The sequence below is a fragment of the Delphinapterus leucas genome, chromosome 2, assembly GCF_059928025.1.
Source record: "Delphinapterus leucas isolate spDelLeu-1000000601 "Yukka" chromosome 2, BTC_Dleu_Yukka2, whole genome shotgun sequence".
Taxonomy (NCBI): Eukaryota; Metazoa; Chordata; class Mammalia; order Artiodactyla; family Monodontidae; genus Delphinapterus; species Delphinapterus leucas.
Genome location: NC_143130.1, coordinates 7,946,832 through 7,962,063, shown reverse-complemented (window position 1 = coordinate 7,962,063; position 15,232 = coordinate 7,946,832). Strand labels below are relative to the sequence as shown.

The window sequence follows — 15,232 nt, the reverse complement described above, 5'->3', positions numbered from 1 at the left end:
TGAGCAGCCCTCTGTCACACGGGCCCCTAACACTTCCCTGTCCGCTGCTCCTGGCCGCTTACCCCCGGCCCGCCCCCCTTTACTCCTCAGATCCATCAAGTGTGCTGTTGCCTCACAACCGTGTATGTGAAGCGTCCTCTGCCCGGCGTGTTCTCTCCCCAGATGGCTGCATATGCTCTGCTCCCTTTTACTTCTTCAAGCCTCACCTCCGATACCACTTTAACAGAAAGCCACATCGTAGAAAATGCAGCACACCCTCCTCTCCTCCCTCCTTATCCTGCTGTGTATTTCCCTAGAGGCCTTAGCACCAATTACAGTCATCCCTAGGTATCTGTGGGGGATTAGTTTCAAGACCCTCGCAGAGACCCAGATCCATGGATGCTCAAGTCTCCTATATAAAATGGCACGGTACATAGTACTTCAGCCTTCTGTATCTGCAGGTTCCACACCAGCGTAAAAGGGAGGCCCACCGCAGCATGAAAGCAGAGATTTTGTTACAGCCCCTGGACCTACAACACTGCCTGGCATGTAGTAGGTATTAAATAAAAATCTGTAGAATTAAAAAATAGAGCACTGGGTCCTAGATATTAGATTCTCTGGGGTATTTATCTTCTGAGACTGATTTTTTTAACTGATGTTGAACCATGTTTTCCAGAAATGATTAATATACTTTTAAAAGCCTCATTGGCTTTCCTGATTAATGTTCCAATAGAGGGACGGGAAGAACCATTGGGAAGCAACCTATCCACGTGGAAATGTGACCTTGGCATGTTTGAGAAAACTCAGCAGGCAGTGGAGGAAAACGATCAGGGGCGTATTTATGGACTCTCTTGAAATATACACACAGATTCTGACTGGGAAGGAAAACGGCTGCCCACGTACTCAGAAGGGTTAATTGTGTAGTAAGGTTTCAAGAAGTTTTTCTTTCTTTTTCCCACTCTTTTTTAAATTCTTTTCTCATATAGGTCATTACTGAGCATTGAGTAGAACAAGAAGTTTTTCATGAGCAAGTTCTCTACCAAGAAGACCTAGCATCCTAAACTGAGTCACTTTGTTAGAACTCATAACGACACAAATATTTATCGGCATAAGAAATGCAGGCACTTTGCAACCCTATTCTTTGAGTGACAATTCTGTTTGAGTTTATGACCATAAAAACATTCTTTTCATTCATCTATTCGCATTCATTCAATAAATATATAATCACGCTATATATGTGCCAGGCATGGCTCTAGGCTCTGGGACTTAGTAGAAAAGCTGATCAAGTCCTTTGAAGCAGTTAGTAATTGAGTGACCAGGAAGGGAAAAGAAAAAAGAATGAAAAATCCACAGATGTGATTCATCCACTCCCAGATTAGAAAACATAGATCCCCCCGCATGGCAGAGTTTCTCCTATATTGCTTCCTACACATAAGATGCTATCGTTCTCAGAGGCGCATTGATAAATCAGTACAAATAAAAGTGGATTGTTTTCAACTATGTGTTCAAAGAAACTCTTATATCACACAGGTGGATAGCATTCACTCTGCTAGAGCAATTTATAAGAGATCTGCTTTCAAAATACCTACAGAGAGGGTCCTGCGAATACAGGATTGATTTTATGAACGTGGCTGCAAGATGGTGGGTTGAAATACACCCGGAAGGGGCTTTGTCCCTGCTCCAGTGGAGAAGAACTTTGCTGGATTAGCTGGATTGGGTGTTTCTGATCTCAAATTATCTAAAAGGAAGTCCTGTATGGTACTAGCCACTATGACTTCAGAAGGCTGTGTTCAACTATCCAGAAAGTGACCTCAAAGTGTTGGACACTTCATAGGATGTCCCAGGTATATGAACACACTTTCAAAAGATGAAGTTTTTTTTTTTTCCTATTGAGAATGACACTCTTGACTAAAAATCCAACACAACTGACTCCTTTATTTCCTTTTCATGTGATGACACCGGAAAGCACAAGAAGTAGCTAATTTCTTTAAGCTAGCGTCTTGCCCAGACAATCCATCTTGGCAATAACCTCCCCTTGGGGCAGTGGTTGTCAGTGTGGCCACACAGCGGAATCAGTGGGCACTTAACTACTGATGATGCCTGGGTCCCTTCTCCAGAGATGCTGACATTCATTGGTTTGGGGTACAGCTTGGGTGTTGGGATTTTTAAAGCTTCCCAGGTGCTTCCAGAGTGAAGCCAAGGTTGAGAAGCACTGCTGTAGGATGAGTGATGTCATCTGACCCAAGACATTAAAGAGAGTCCTAAGAAGGAGTCAGGACCTGGGGATGAATAGTCTAAAGAGGGAAGCCATCACCTAGTTTCATGCTGAGCTTGAGAGCTGTAGTTCGCGGCAGGATGGTGAGGTTCCTGGGAGTCTTGACCATTTCAAGAGAGATTTCCAGTCCTGCTTTCCCCACCAGCCTGAGGAATGACAACCCTGGAGTGGTACCCAGTAGAGGGACAGCCTTTCCATTATGCCATCTCATTCTGGCCAGGATGAGAAGTCGTTGGTTTAACTTGACATGAGCTGCTGTGAGAAATAAAATAAAGGTTGGTGCACCAATCTGGGGGTCACTTAAAATCACACGGGACTAATCAATGTGGAGAACACGGCCTTCAATGCAGCCCGTGAACCTGAGAATTGGAGTCCCTGATATAGTGCGTGTTCTTTCTCCTCCAGAGAGGTGTATATTTATAGAAAGAATAAAACCTATGCAGGATGAGGGGGTTGGATAATAATATGTGTGGATAAATACACTGATCTGTCTGAACCGTTTCTGGGCTGTCTGCTTTCCATGGTAATACATATCCACTAAAAGCCGTCTGCTGTATGTGTTTTTGGTAAAGTCTCACACTTCCCTGCATGAATACATTCAGAATGTAAGCACCACACACTCCACGACAGAGACTCTGTTGTATTCTGAATTCCTAAGTTATGCAGCTTAGCAGCTGTGATAATGTAACGGTTTGCAAAATAATAGACAGGCCACACGTCAACCTGGAATAACACGTCAAATAATGAATAATGTGGGTGCAAAAAGGTTTAATTTACACTGTGTTAAAAATACTGCTCCAGAAATACCACACCAATTCAGTCTTTCCAGGACAAAAAAAACCCAAACCAAACCAAAACAAAACCCCCTTTTACTTAGATATTTAAATAACTGTGGTAAAAGAGAATGCTTTCTTATTTATTTTTTTCAAGAAAAGTGTCCAATTCCTATTACTCTGTGAAGAGACATATAATGAGTCTGATGCGTTGTTCACATACACACATTGTTCCCCTTCAAGATATGTCTCACATTTCAGAATAAATAGGAGAAAAGCATTTGCCTCCTCAGTCTGTATTAACATATAAGTGTGGACACATTTTCCACCAGCAAAACTGGGGCTGGTGGCCATTTAACATAAGATGCGAGGCTGTTCCTGTTTATGTTTTCATTCTGATCCTCTTCCCAGATTTTCTCCCTGAGGGAAGTTTCTAGCAACTTTCAGATTTCAATCATTCTCTCATCTAACGAATGTTTCGCCCTCCTGCTGGGAACCAGGGGCCGAAATGTGTTCCCTGCCCTCAAGGAGCTTTTCATCATGGGTGTGGAGGAAACAGGCAGCAGGCAGATTCAATGCAGTGTCATTTGTGTTACTGTAAGGGAGATACAGAGAGCTTTGAGAGCCCGAAGGAAGGAAGAGCTGTTATTCATACTTCGGGAGGCGGTGGGTACCTGGAAAGGCTTCCGACAGGATGTTATCTTCAGGCTGAAGTGTGTGAATCGGAAGTCAAGGAGGCGGAGGGAGGATGCAGTGTGTGTGTCAAGCCTACAAAAGCACATGCAAAGGCCCTGTGGCAAGGGAGAGCGTGGTAGTTTGGAGGAACTGCAGATGTGTTCAGTATGGTTGGAGTGTATGATACCCGGGGTAAAGGATGGGGAAAGACCAGGCTGGAGAGGGTAGCAGCGTCCCGATTACGGAGGGCCTTATAATTATGTTTAGACATTTGTACTTATCTTGAGGCAGGGATTTTAAGTAGACAAGTGGAAGATGATGGAGGCCTGAACCAAGAAATGGGAAGGAGGAGTTAGATGTGAGAGAGGTTCTGGAGCTGGAACTGGCAGCGCTTGGGGACTGATTAGATGGCAGACCCCAGGGAAAGGGAAGAGGCAGGGAAGAGGCCTGGGTTCTCACTTGGGTGCTTAGACGGCTGGTGGCGTTGAAGGAATTGGAGCGGGACTGTGGGTAAGAGCATGAATTCCACCTTGAACATGCTGAATATGAGGGATTGAGAGCCTCAGGAGAAGAGAGACGTCCGGTCCACCCTGGGTCATCCGGACCCAGGATACGTGGGTCTGGATGACAGAGAGGATAAATCAGTGGGGAGGTGGGCATCCTTAATAAACACACACACTAAAACAATGTGTGCTGGGCCACATACAGCTTGGCCCGCTTATTCCTAGGTTTTTGACCTATAACGGTAATCTCCAATGTGAAACAATTTCCTCATATTGTAGGGTCATAGAAACTTAATACAACATTCTCCCCATCTCCAAAGCAAACTCCCCCCTAAAAGGTCCACCTTTGCTCTCTCCTTAACTCATTTATAGGTTATGTTCTTACATTCTTAGAATTCTCCCTGAAGTTCATTTTTACCTTACCAGCTCGAGAAGGAAAAGACCCTACTGAAGTACCTGGGCTTGGGTAAGTTTACTTACTTGGCACTGGTGTGCAATGAATTTGAAACACTCTATTTTTTATGTCTTACATAAAATTGGGGGTTCAAGGGAAATTATCACCAGGAAATACTTCTGTCTTGGCTTTATTGGGTGAATATCCCTTAAAGGACATCTTTGGGTGACAGTAAGTGTGACTAAGAATGTATGTAAAAGGCTACTGGTTATTAAAAATACAAGCCAAGTGTTCCTCTACTCAAAGTCAAACTTCAGAAATATGCCTATCAAATGGAAGTTGGTGCAGCCACTATGGAAAACAGTGTGGAGGCTCCTCAAAAAATTAAAAACAGAACTACCATAGGATCCAGCTATTCCACTCCTGGGCATTTATCTGGACAAAACTATAATTTGAAAAGATACGTGCACCCCTATGTTCATAGCACTATTTACAATAGTCAAGACATGGAAACAACTTAAATGTCCATCGACAGATGAATGGGTAAAGAAGATGTGGTACATATATACAATGGAATACTACTCAGCCATAAAAAAGAATGAAATAATGCCATTTGCAGGAACATGGATGGACCTAGAGATTATCACACTAAGTGAAGAAAGTCAGAAAAAGAAGGACAAATACCATATGATATCACTTATACGTGGAATCTAAAACATGACACAAATGAACCTATCTACGAAACAGAAACAGATACACAGACATAGAGGACAGACTTGTGGTTGCCAAGGGGTGGGGTGGTAGAGGGATGGATTGGGAGTTTGGGATTAGCAGACGCAAACTCTTATATAGAAAATGGATAAACAACAAGGTCCTACTGTAGAGCACAGGGAACTATATTCAATACCCTGTGATAAACCATAATGGAAAAGAATATGGAAAAAATATATATTTTTAATATAAAATATTATATATATAAAAATATATAACTGAGTCACTTTGCTGTACAGTAGAAATTAACACAACACTGTAAATCAACTATACTTCAATAAAATAAATTTTAAAAATATGCCCGTCATTAATGATTACCTTCTTTCTGCACGCCATGTATCATGGTAGGGCCTTACACACATCACCTCTAATCCTTAATAACCGTCCTCAAGGGTAGACAGTGCAGGTGAATAAACCAGGCTGAGAAAGCCTGAGTCACTGCCAAAGTCACACAATTAGCAGGTAGTGAGGCTCTTGTTTCTTGGGACAGTGTGGCTGCAAGCCCCACCCTTTCCACCCCACTTGGCTGCCTCCTGTTGCACCTGAATCACCTCCATTACTTATGTTGGAGCTGGATTAGAGCCCTATTGTATTGACTTATAACAGTTTCATTTATATAAACCTCAGATCTCCTGTCTCCAAACATGGCATCTTAGATTTCTTTTTCTGCCGTGCCTAGTAAGGTGATGGGTTGGTTGATGGTTGTCTGTGAAAACATATGAACAAGAACCAGGCTTGGTCAACCAGCCTGAGTATTTTGTAATCAGGATTTGACGGCTGTCTAAGTAGCAGAGTTAGAAAGGTGCAGTTTTGTTTTTTCTACTCTACTTCCAGGCAGTTGGAAAACAGAAGCCATTGCTTAATCCTGGACACGTAAGGGCCCATGACTGTCAGTGCGCTAGGTCATGAGTTCTTCTCTTTGGTTGTCAGCATCTCTGCCTTTGGTAAGTTTCCTTTCCTGTGAAGTACTAGTGACAGGCTGGCTATAACCCATTTCTCAGGGCCAGGCTGCAATGTCGAAGCTCCCTCAGGGAGCAAAGGTGATGAAACACTGGCTCAATGGCAGGGATGTAAGATACCAGGTCCCTAGTTTGAGGTCCTGCTCTGTCCTTGACTGTATGTCCCCGGACAGAAGATTAAACCTCCACATGCCTTGGTTTCCCTGTTCATACAGGACAAGGGTAATAATCCCCATTCTCTGTGCCTCATTAGCAGCTCACGATCGTAAAGGGAGGTAACAGATAAGAAAGTGCATTGGGGCAAAGGTGTTATAGAAATGCGAGGTCTTACCATCATTAAATATCATGAGACCATAGAAATCACTCGGATGTCTGGCGCACTCCAGGCTGCAGATGTAACTGAGAAAACTGTTGCTGCTTTTAATTCAGGGAGTCCCAAGAAAAGAACGCTGTTTCTCAGTGTCTGCCCTGAAAGCAGAAGACATTTCTCACCTTTCCTGCCCCCCCACCTTTTTTTTTTGCGGTATGCGGGCCTCTCACTGTCGTGGCCTCTCCCGTTGCGGAGCACAGGCTCCGGACGCGCAGGCTCAGCGGCCATGGCTCACGGGCCCAGCCGCTCCGCGGCACGTGGGATCTTCCCGGACCAGGGCACGAACCCGTGTGCCCTGCATCGGCAGGCAGACTCTCAACCACTGCGCCACCAGGGAAACCCCTGCCCCCCCTTTTATATAAATAGATGACGCTGATTGTGAAAGTTGTCATAAAACCAGCGATGGCACAAAATATCCAATTGAAATCGACATGACGTCACATGTTCCCATTAGTCTCACTCTTCCCCATGGTGGAGGCTGAGAGGGTAGCCTCGTAGGAACGCAAGGGGGCTCTTCTTGTGAGTGATGCTGTCTCAGCCCCACCACTTCACAGCTGGCAATGAAGATTAACAGGACATCTGATGCTCCAGCGATGGACATGCTTCTCTTAAGGGCCTAGACGTTTTCAGATCAGACTCCTAAGACACTGGTGTGTGTGCCCAAGGACAGGACATAGGTCTGTGTCTTGAATGTCAGTATACACCAGCACATACGACAACAGACAGGTTCTGTATCTGACACTGTGTTCATATATTGTCAGTTTTTCTTAAACGAATAACGGAAATGGTACGTGAATACGTCTGGGTTTATGAAACATACATGATTTACGGAACAGCCATCTGGAGATTCTAATGGTTAAATAGGTTACTCTGGACTATTTGTGCAAATGTGCAGGGAAATTCTCTCCTTAGTTTTGTCATGTGGTGCAACTCCAGTACGGGCAACTCACATTTCCAAGGGAGTTTTTGTGAACAGAACAGATTATATAAACTTAGTTACCATACAGGAAAAAAAAAATTTCACCGGAACCTAAAATCACATTCAAGATAAGCTACATTTGTAAATATAATGATCAATTTGCAAATTTTGCTCTAACAGTTGGTCCTATACTGTAAAACTCTTGGTATGAAAGGGAGCACGCATTAGGCCCTGAATACATTTAAGCTGATGACCCTGACATGGAGCCCAAGAAATATGTCTCAGAAGAAAGACCTACACACAGCCAGAATAGGAAGAGAAGTTTTTTCCATTACTACTCAAATGGCAGAACAAAATGTAACTCATCAGACGTCAGGAGGTCAACCCCACCTGGAAATCTCGATAGTTTTAAAGCCCCTCGTGGTTTTAAAGCTTGACTCACGTTCTCCGTAAATTTAAAAATCACCGAGTAGTCAGTATACAAACCAGAAAGGGTCACTTGAATTAAATGCCTTCCCCTTTATAAGATGCGGCAGGTCGCTCATCTGTCACGACAGCGGTTTGTGAGGCTCTCTGCCTTATTGATTTTAGATTACACCTTAACCTAAAATGTCTAAGTAGACATCCACAGCCCACAGAGGGATCTGCCATTATGCAAACAGGGGGGCTTCGGGGGTTTCTGAGACCTGCAAACCATTCCACCCCTGCGTGAGTACAGGCGCTGTCCCTGCGTGAGTACAGGCGCTGTCCCCACGTGAATGAGCCCAACGTCCTGAGGACGACCAGATTGGCATTAACTACCGTCATCCCCCAAACTACATTAGTCACTCCAGAGAAGGACAAATCCCTGTTATTGTTTTACAGCATCTTCTCTGCCAGGTGCTACCGTAAAGTAAGCATGTTTTCAGAAAATTAACAGAGAGCCACAATCCATAATGGTAAAAAACCCCAAATGATAGGAAGGTATTTGAAACAGTACAACCACAACTAAACAACAGAGGGGATTTTAATCAACCAGGTGCATCATTGAAACCCTCAAAGCGTCACAGCCCCTTGTCATCATCACCTCCTTTGCAGACACTGTTACTCAGCAGAGGAAAGGAAATTGGCAGCCCTGCTGCACCAGTGAATCTGTTTCACTAAACGGAGAGGAAAACAGGTTTTGCAGCCCGAAGCTTTTCTCAACGAGCACTCTCATCGTCCATGCTCTTTCCAGAGGGCAGAGTCCCTACCCCAATCTTTTCTCTTATGTTTCATCTCTAACAGTCCCAACCCCCATGCACAGCCGGCCAACATTTGTTTCAAATTTCTCATCATTATCTACAAAGAAAAAAAACTACATATGCCATAGTATTCTCCAGTCGCAGGAATTTGAATTTTTCAGGAAAACATGACTACCAGAAGGGATGCTATGTACGACGAAAGAAACCTCTCCCTTTCTTTGGAGCAATTGCTCGGGGGAAGAACAAACAGCCCGCCACGTCGCTTACCCTCTCCACGCTGCGTCTTCTCAGAGATCCATAAGGAATTTTCAGTAAAAGTCTCTGGGATCTATTCGGAGCCACTGCAGCCTGAACCACCATGGTGTAGAGCCGTGGGTGAGTGTGTGTGTGTGTGTGTGTGTGTATGTGTGTGTGTGTGTGTGTGTGTGTGTGTGTGTGTGTTCCCAGCCAAGGGAGAGACGGAGGCGTCCTCAAAACTGGGAAACTCCTGGAGGTTTCCCAAATATCAAATAACTGAAAGAGTTTTTTTTCTTCCGACCGATGAGCCAAGATGTGGTGTGTCAGGAGGTGGGGGGATGGGGAAAGAAGAAAAAGAGCCCAAGTTCTGCAACTTCAGCGCGTCTCCCGCAACACAGCCCAGCTTCCTCCTGTCTGCCCCTGCCTGTCAGTCAGTCCCTCGGTGAGTCTGCACGTCCTAGGGGTGGGCAAATGACGCTTCTGGGGAGAGTGATCCAGAAATGTCAACTTTGCTTCTCGTGGCTGCAGACGGTAACCAGGTCAGTTGTCTAATCGAAGCCCTATCAGACGTATTATTCATTCCATCACGTGACTCCAAAGCCCCTTGGCCATACAGTAGGTCACATGCTCACCTTAAAAAGACTATTTGGAATATCACCATCTGGTGTAGAGATTAATGTGCAATCCTGCATTCTGATTTCACTCTCTTCTGGACACAGGAAAAATATTTGAAGGGCAGTGACATAACACAGTGGGGACTTGGTGGGGAAACGCTCTTCGCAGTCATAAATTATAAGTATGACCCTGAGCATCAGGCAGGCATATTTTTTCCTTCCTGCTTTCCAACGGATAGAAAATAAATGTAGGCATACAGTTAATTATATGTGTGAATGGCGTCGACAAAGAGGAAGTGTGAGGGAAGAAAGGAGAAAATGTTTGTATCCCATGGTTCAGATGAATCAAATCAAATATACCAGACAGACTTGCACTTGGCATCTCCTCATTTAAATGTTTGTGTTACAGAGCATTGATTTTTATGTGTGCCAATAAACATGAAGAAATTATGTTTGATTTTACAAGGCTCTGAAAAGGACTGTCTATGCTCAGATTTACCCATCACATTTCTCTATTCTTCTCTAATCAGATGGTATAATTCCACACTGGACAAGCTTCTCAGACTGCTGGTACACATGCTCTAAAAATTTAAGTGTCCTGTAAGATTTTGTTTCCGATATATCGCTCACTTGTGCAACTGCCCCCATCTCTACTCCTCCCTAAATCTGCTTATTTCTATAGCAGAGAAAATGACTCAAAAGAGAAAACAAGTAAGGGGCTTCCAGGGTTGGAGGTATTTTAGTTTTTTTCTTTTTAACGTATTTCTGCCTCCGCTGCTTCGCTCTATTCTGGGGTTTTATGAAAGGGATGCCATTTCCTTTGTAAAAAATCCCATGCTTTTGGGTGTTTGCCTAATATCACTCTTATGCTTTGGGAACCAGCTTTTATTTATTCTCTACAGACCCGTTTATTGAAAACGACGGAAAAGAAAGTTCTGTTTATTCTAAGAGTCTGATGGGAAGTGGGCGTTGAGGGGGGGCGCAGAGGGACAAAAGTGGAATTCTACGCTGCTCGAAAATGAATCAGGAAAAAGACGCTTAGAAGCGGGGTGCTCCTTGCGGTGGGGTGGGAGGATGGAGACGTGGGTCTGGGCACCCAACTCAGACACACATTAAGAGGCAGTTAAAGAAAGCATCAAGTTGATGTGGGAAATTCCAAATATACAACAATCGGGCTTTGTTCGTAATGGGTTCCATATGTGCCGTTGAGAGTTGTGGAAGGGTGAGAGGGAAGGGGGGAGACAGGGGAAGATGGAAATTTCTCCAGCATGACCTGCAGAGAGTCTTTGGCGAGGTGGCTTAGGCTTACAGACCCTTCTTCCTCTTTCTCACTTCCTTTCTGCACTGCCCTGTGGAAATACGTCTGGAATGCTACCCAATAGCTTGGCCAGATCGATAGACTCTCTTTCTTTTATAAAACCCCGTTCGATTCTATAATGGTTTTGAACAAAGGATAGGCACATTTTCTAAACCCTTATCTGTCCAAAGCTCTGGGATTCTGTTTGCAAGTGCAGTTCGAGAGGGGGCCGTGGGTCAGATCAACTGAGAAGTCACCATCTCTTTCCTGACCCAGGCCAGGGCAAAGCCCCTGGGAGCTGGATTTATTTATATTTGACTAAATGCAACTTCCTGTTTCCCAGGGGTATTAATGAGTGTTTCGCTGAAGAGCTCAAGGCTTCGTGGCATAGTTCAGATCATAAGGGCCACTTTGATGAACTAAGTGCAAATAAAACAAAAACATATGTCTTTGATTAAAGTTAAAATACATATAGGAGAGAATGCTAATGGAAACAAAAATAACCATTGGCCAGACTCCCACACATTTGAGCCCCGCTCATTCTACCCCCATTCCCTACCCTGGGGGTGTGGAGACCAAGATCATTTCTCATATCAGCACTGGCGCCTCCTCCCAGCTAATAGAGAGCCCTCCCCAGTCCCCATAGAGTAGGTGGACACCTCCTCAGAGAGGTTTGAAGGCTCTCAAAGTTCAGCTTGTGCAAAACAATCTTTCTGATGGTCTTGCTGTGGGTGTTTGAGATTTACGCATTTTAAATTGATTATTGAGTCTAAACTATTTATTTCCAGAAGACCATTGTTACACTGTTACAATAAAAATATGTTTCTTGGGAGGGGACATGCACCCATACCTTAGCGGATATGACCACTTTAGGAGAGGCGAGGGTAACTTAGGCTTACTGAGTACCCAGCAGTTGCCAGGCAACATGTTGGAAGGTCACCGAGGGCTGACTCCGTGGCGGAATTAAGTTCCATTACCCATGTTTTACAAGTGATGAAACCGGGGCCCGGAGAGGGTTAGTAAGTTGACCAAGGTAGCACAGTTAGAACTGTCAGAGCTAAGACGAAAGCCAAAGTCAATCTGGGTGACCTCGGGGCCTGACTCGGTCCCTTGTACTCTCACCTGCCACTGAGGACTTTATCAGATTACAGCACTTTGGAAATTTAGAAAGGAGATGTATCCATGGGGCCCATCAGGGAAATGGAAAGACCACTGTCTTTGAAAAAGAGAGAACTGCAATACAGGAAATGGCATTATATTGAGCAGTTGCTAGAGCCTCTGGAACCGCCGCTTTGACGTCCCTGGAGCTAAGCCTTCGGAGTGGAGTGCGGCCAGTCCTCTCCATCCGTGGGTTCTGCATCCATAGATTCAACCAACCATGGACAGAGGGTTTTGATCCGTTGTTGGGTGAACCTGCAGACGTGGAACCTGCAGATACGGAGGGCCAACTATCAGGGACATGAGCATCCACAGGTGTTGGCATCGGCAGGGGTCCTGGAACCAATCCCCTGGGGATAGCAGCGAGGGAGTGTATTACTTAAAGAGAGCATGTTTTTACCAGGGTGGTGGATGACAGGGTTCCCTGTGCATCAAGGGAATAGCCTAATGGGCACGGGACAGGCCGGGAGGATGCTGCCGGGTCGGGGTATCAATGAAGGCTGCTGGGAGATGACGTGGGGAAGACGCACCTCTCTTCTAGAGTCCCTGAAGCTGCTGCTTCTGATGACTCTGGCAGGCCAGCACCCACTCAAGGCTGGTGGAGCTTTTTCTTTAAAGATTTTTTTTTTAACGTGGACCATTTTTAAAGTCTTTATTGAATTTGTTACAATATTGCTTCCGTTTTACGTTTCAGTTTTTTGGCCACAAGACACACGGCATCTTAGCTCCCCAACCGGGGATCGAACCCACACCCCCTGCATTGGAAGGCGAAGCCTTTAACCAATGGACCGCCAGGGAAGTCCCTGGTGAAGCTTTGTATTTGTTCATTTTGAATATTTCCTTCCAGTCTCAGTGAAAGTGTTTACATTCAAACCCTGGAATGAAAATGCATAGGAATCGATGGAGCCATACTTCAGGAAAATCAATGGTCTTGACACACCAAAGCAAGATGTATCCAATCAAATGGTCAGGGATAGCAGGAGGGGAAAGAGGGGGCTGGAGATGATGGCCTGTCAGGGGGAAAGCCTTTGCTGACGCCAGTGCTGGTGGGAAGCAGGAGAGGGAAGGTTCCACAGGGTGACGTGTGCACGGGTGCGAGCGCTGACCCCCATGTCAGACAGCTGACCGTGCTGGCGCCTGCTAGGCAGCCCTGGGGAAGGCGGGTGACCTCCTGGGAGGACACTGGCAACAGAAATGGGGACCAGTCATCGCACCTTCCTGCCCAGAGTGAGCCTGACCTACCAGAACCAAACGCTCATTCCAGCTGCTGGCCCAGGGCCCGCAGCAACCATCGGGGAGGCTAATCTTTTCGGCCCTTGGCAGGTCCACGTGGATGCCTGTCTCACCGCAGACTGTAACTCACCCGCACCAGTCAGCTCACTCGCACTGCTTGATTTTGTTCATTCGGCAGAACGTGAGAAGGGGTCAAAGGACACAGAGGTGTCAGCTGGGGGAGGTGACTGAGGGCACGCTGTAGGAGAGGGGGAGGGGTGCCATAATGAAGCTCCAGGGTCAGAGGGCAGCCTGAGGTCCCTGTGAGCCTGGGGTCAGGGTCAAAGGGCAGAGAGCTGAGAAGTGTTGGGAGGCTGAGCTGAAGCGCCCTTCGGGAAAGAAGGACAGAATCAATCTGAAGAACGTCATATCTGGCCTTTCTGTTCATTTTCACTCTTTCTCTGGTGAAAGGCGGAATATGGCTTATATTAGGGAAATGAAGACAACAGAAAGCGGACAGATGAGATGCTTCTCCTAAAGTCCATCTTGGGCCACTATCTCTTGTCAATTAGGCAGGATGTGAAAGGGCTCTTTCTCGGTTTTATTGGCGGTTTCAAGGCAGCAGGGGCCAGCTTCGTCTACCCCTGCTCCAGGGCTTGCAAGGCAGGGTGTGAAGCCCTCAGGTGACCTCGCCCTGCAGGCTGTCCGGGCAGGGGGAAGAGGCAGAAGCGGGGGCCGCTGGCCCCTCACCTCAGGCCCGGGGAGAGGGGCTGTGAGGCGCCAGCGGGGAGGGATACGGCGAAAGGGACCCAGTGGAGCCGCCGCTGGCAGCAAAGGGAGGGGAGGTTAAGTCCCATCCCATCCCATCGCCTTGGTTCATCCTAGGTGCTCAGTGTGCTGTGTGGAGGGCGGCTGACAGAGGCTGGGGGCGAAGATTTTACATGACCAGCTGGGAGAGAGTAGAATATTGTGACCTATAATCAAAGCTATACATTTGGTCTTAGTCTGTTTTCCCGGCACAGAGCTCTTAAAACCCTTGGAATTTCCTAACAGGTGCCTTTTGTTATGTTCAGGGGTGACTTTTAGCAAGTCCCTAGGACACCTAAGGATGGGGCTTGGTTCAGAGGAACCAAGCCTGTGATTGGAGGGCTGGAACTTTCAGTCCTACCCCACTGACCTCTGGGGAGGGGAGAGGGGCTGGAGGTTGAATCAGTCTCCAGTGGCTGATGATGTAATCAATGATGTAATGAAGCCTCCCTAAAGATCCCAAGAGTCTGGGGGTCGGAGAGCTTCTGGGCTGGAGATTTGGGGGAGACTGGTGCACTCACACCTTGCCCTATGCTTCTCTTCCATCTGGCTGTTCCTGAGTTAGATCCATTAAAAATCAACTGGTCATTTAGTAACTAAAATGTTTCTGAGTTCTGGGGGTTACTCTAGCAAAGGAATCAAACCCCCCAGAGGGGGTCTGATTTGTAGCCATCTGGTCAGAAGCTCAGGTGATGACCTGGACTTACAGCTGGCGTCTGAAGTCGGGGCAGGGAGGTCTTGTAGGACTGAGCCCTCAACCTGTGGGATCCAATGCCGTCTTCGGGTAGACAGTGTCAGAACTGAGCTGAACTGTAAGACAGCCGGCTGGTGCTGGAGAACCGTCGGCGTGGGGACCACTAACCCCCGACACACTGGTACTGGGTTCGAGGATGTTAAGAGGTATCACCTGTGCCTGGGAACCCCAGTGAGAAATCCCCAGCAGTGAGAAAGGGGTCAGGGCAGGGTCTTCAAAGAACCCACAGGAACCCTGCAAGGACAAGATTGGGTTTAAATACCCGCCAGTCCCAGAGAGAGACTTTCCTGCCCTGACCTCTCCTACCTTCCC

The 15,232-nt window shown here is 46.3% G+C and overlaps 1 protein-coding gene across 2 annotated transcripts in view; it reads right to left on the bottom strand.

Annotated features, from left to right (window-relative positions):
- The window catches only part of FRMD4A (FERM domain containing 4A), a 623,578-nt gene that overhangs the window by 327,343 nt on the left and 281,003 nt on the right, over positions 1 to 15,232 (bottom strand). The gene's annotated exons all lie outside the window — the stretch shown is intronic.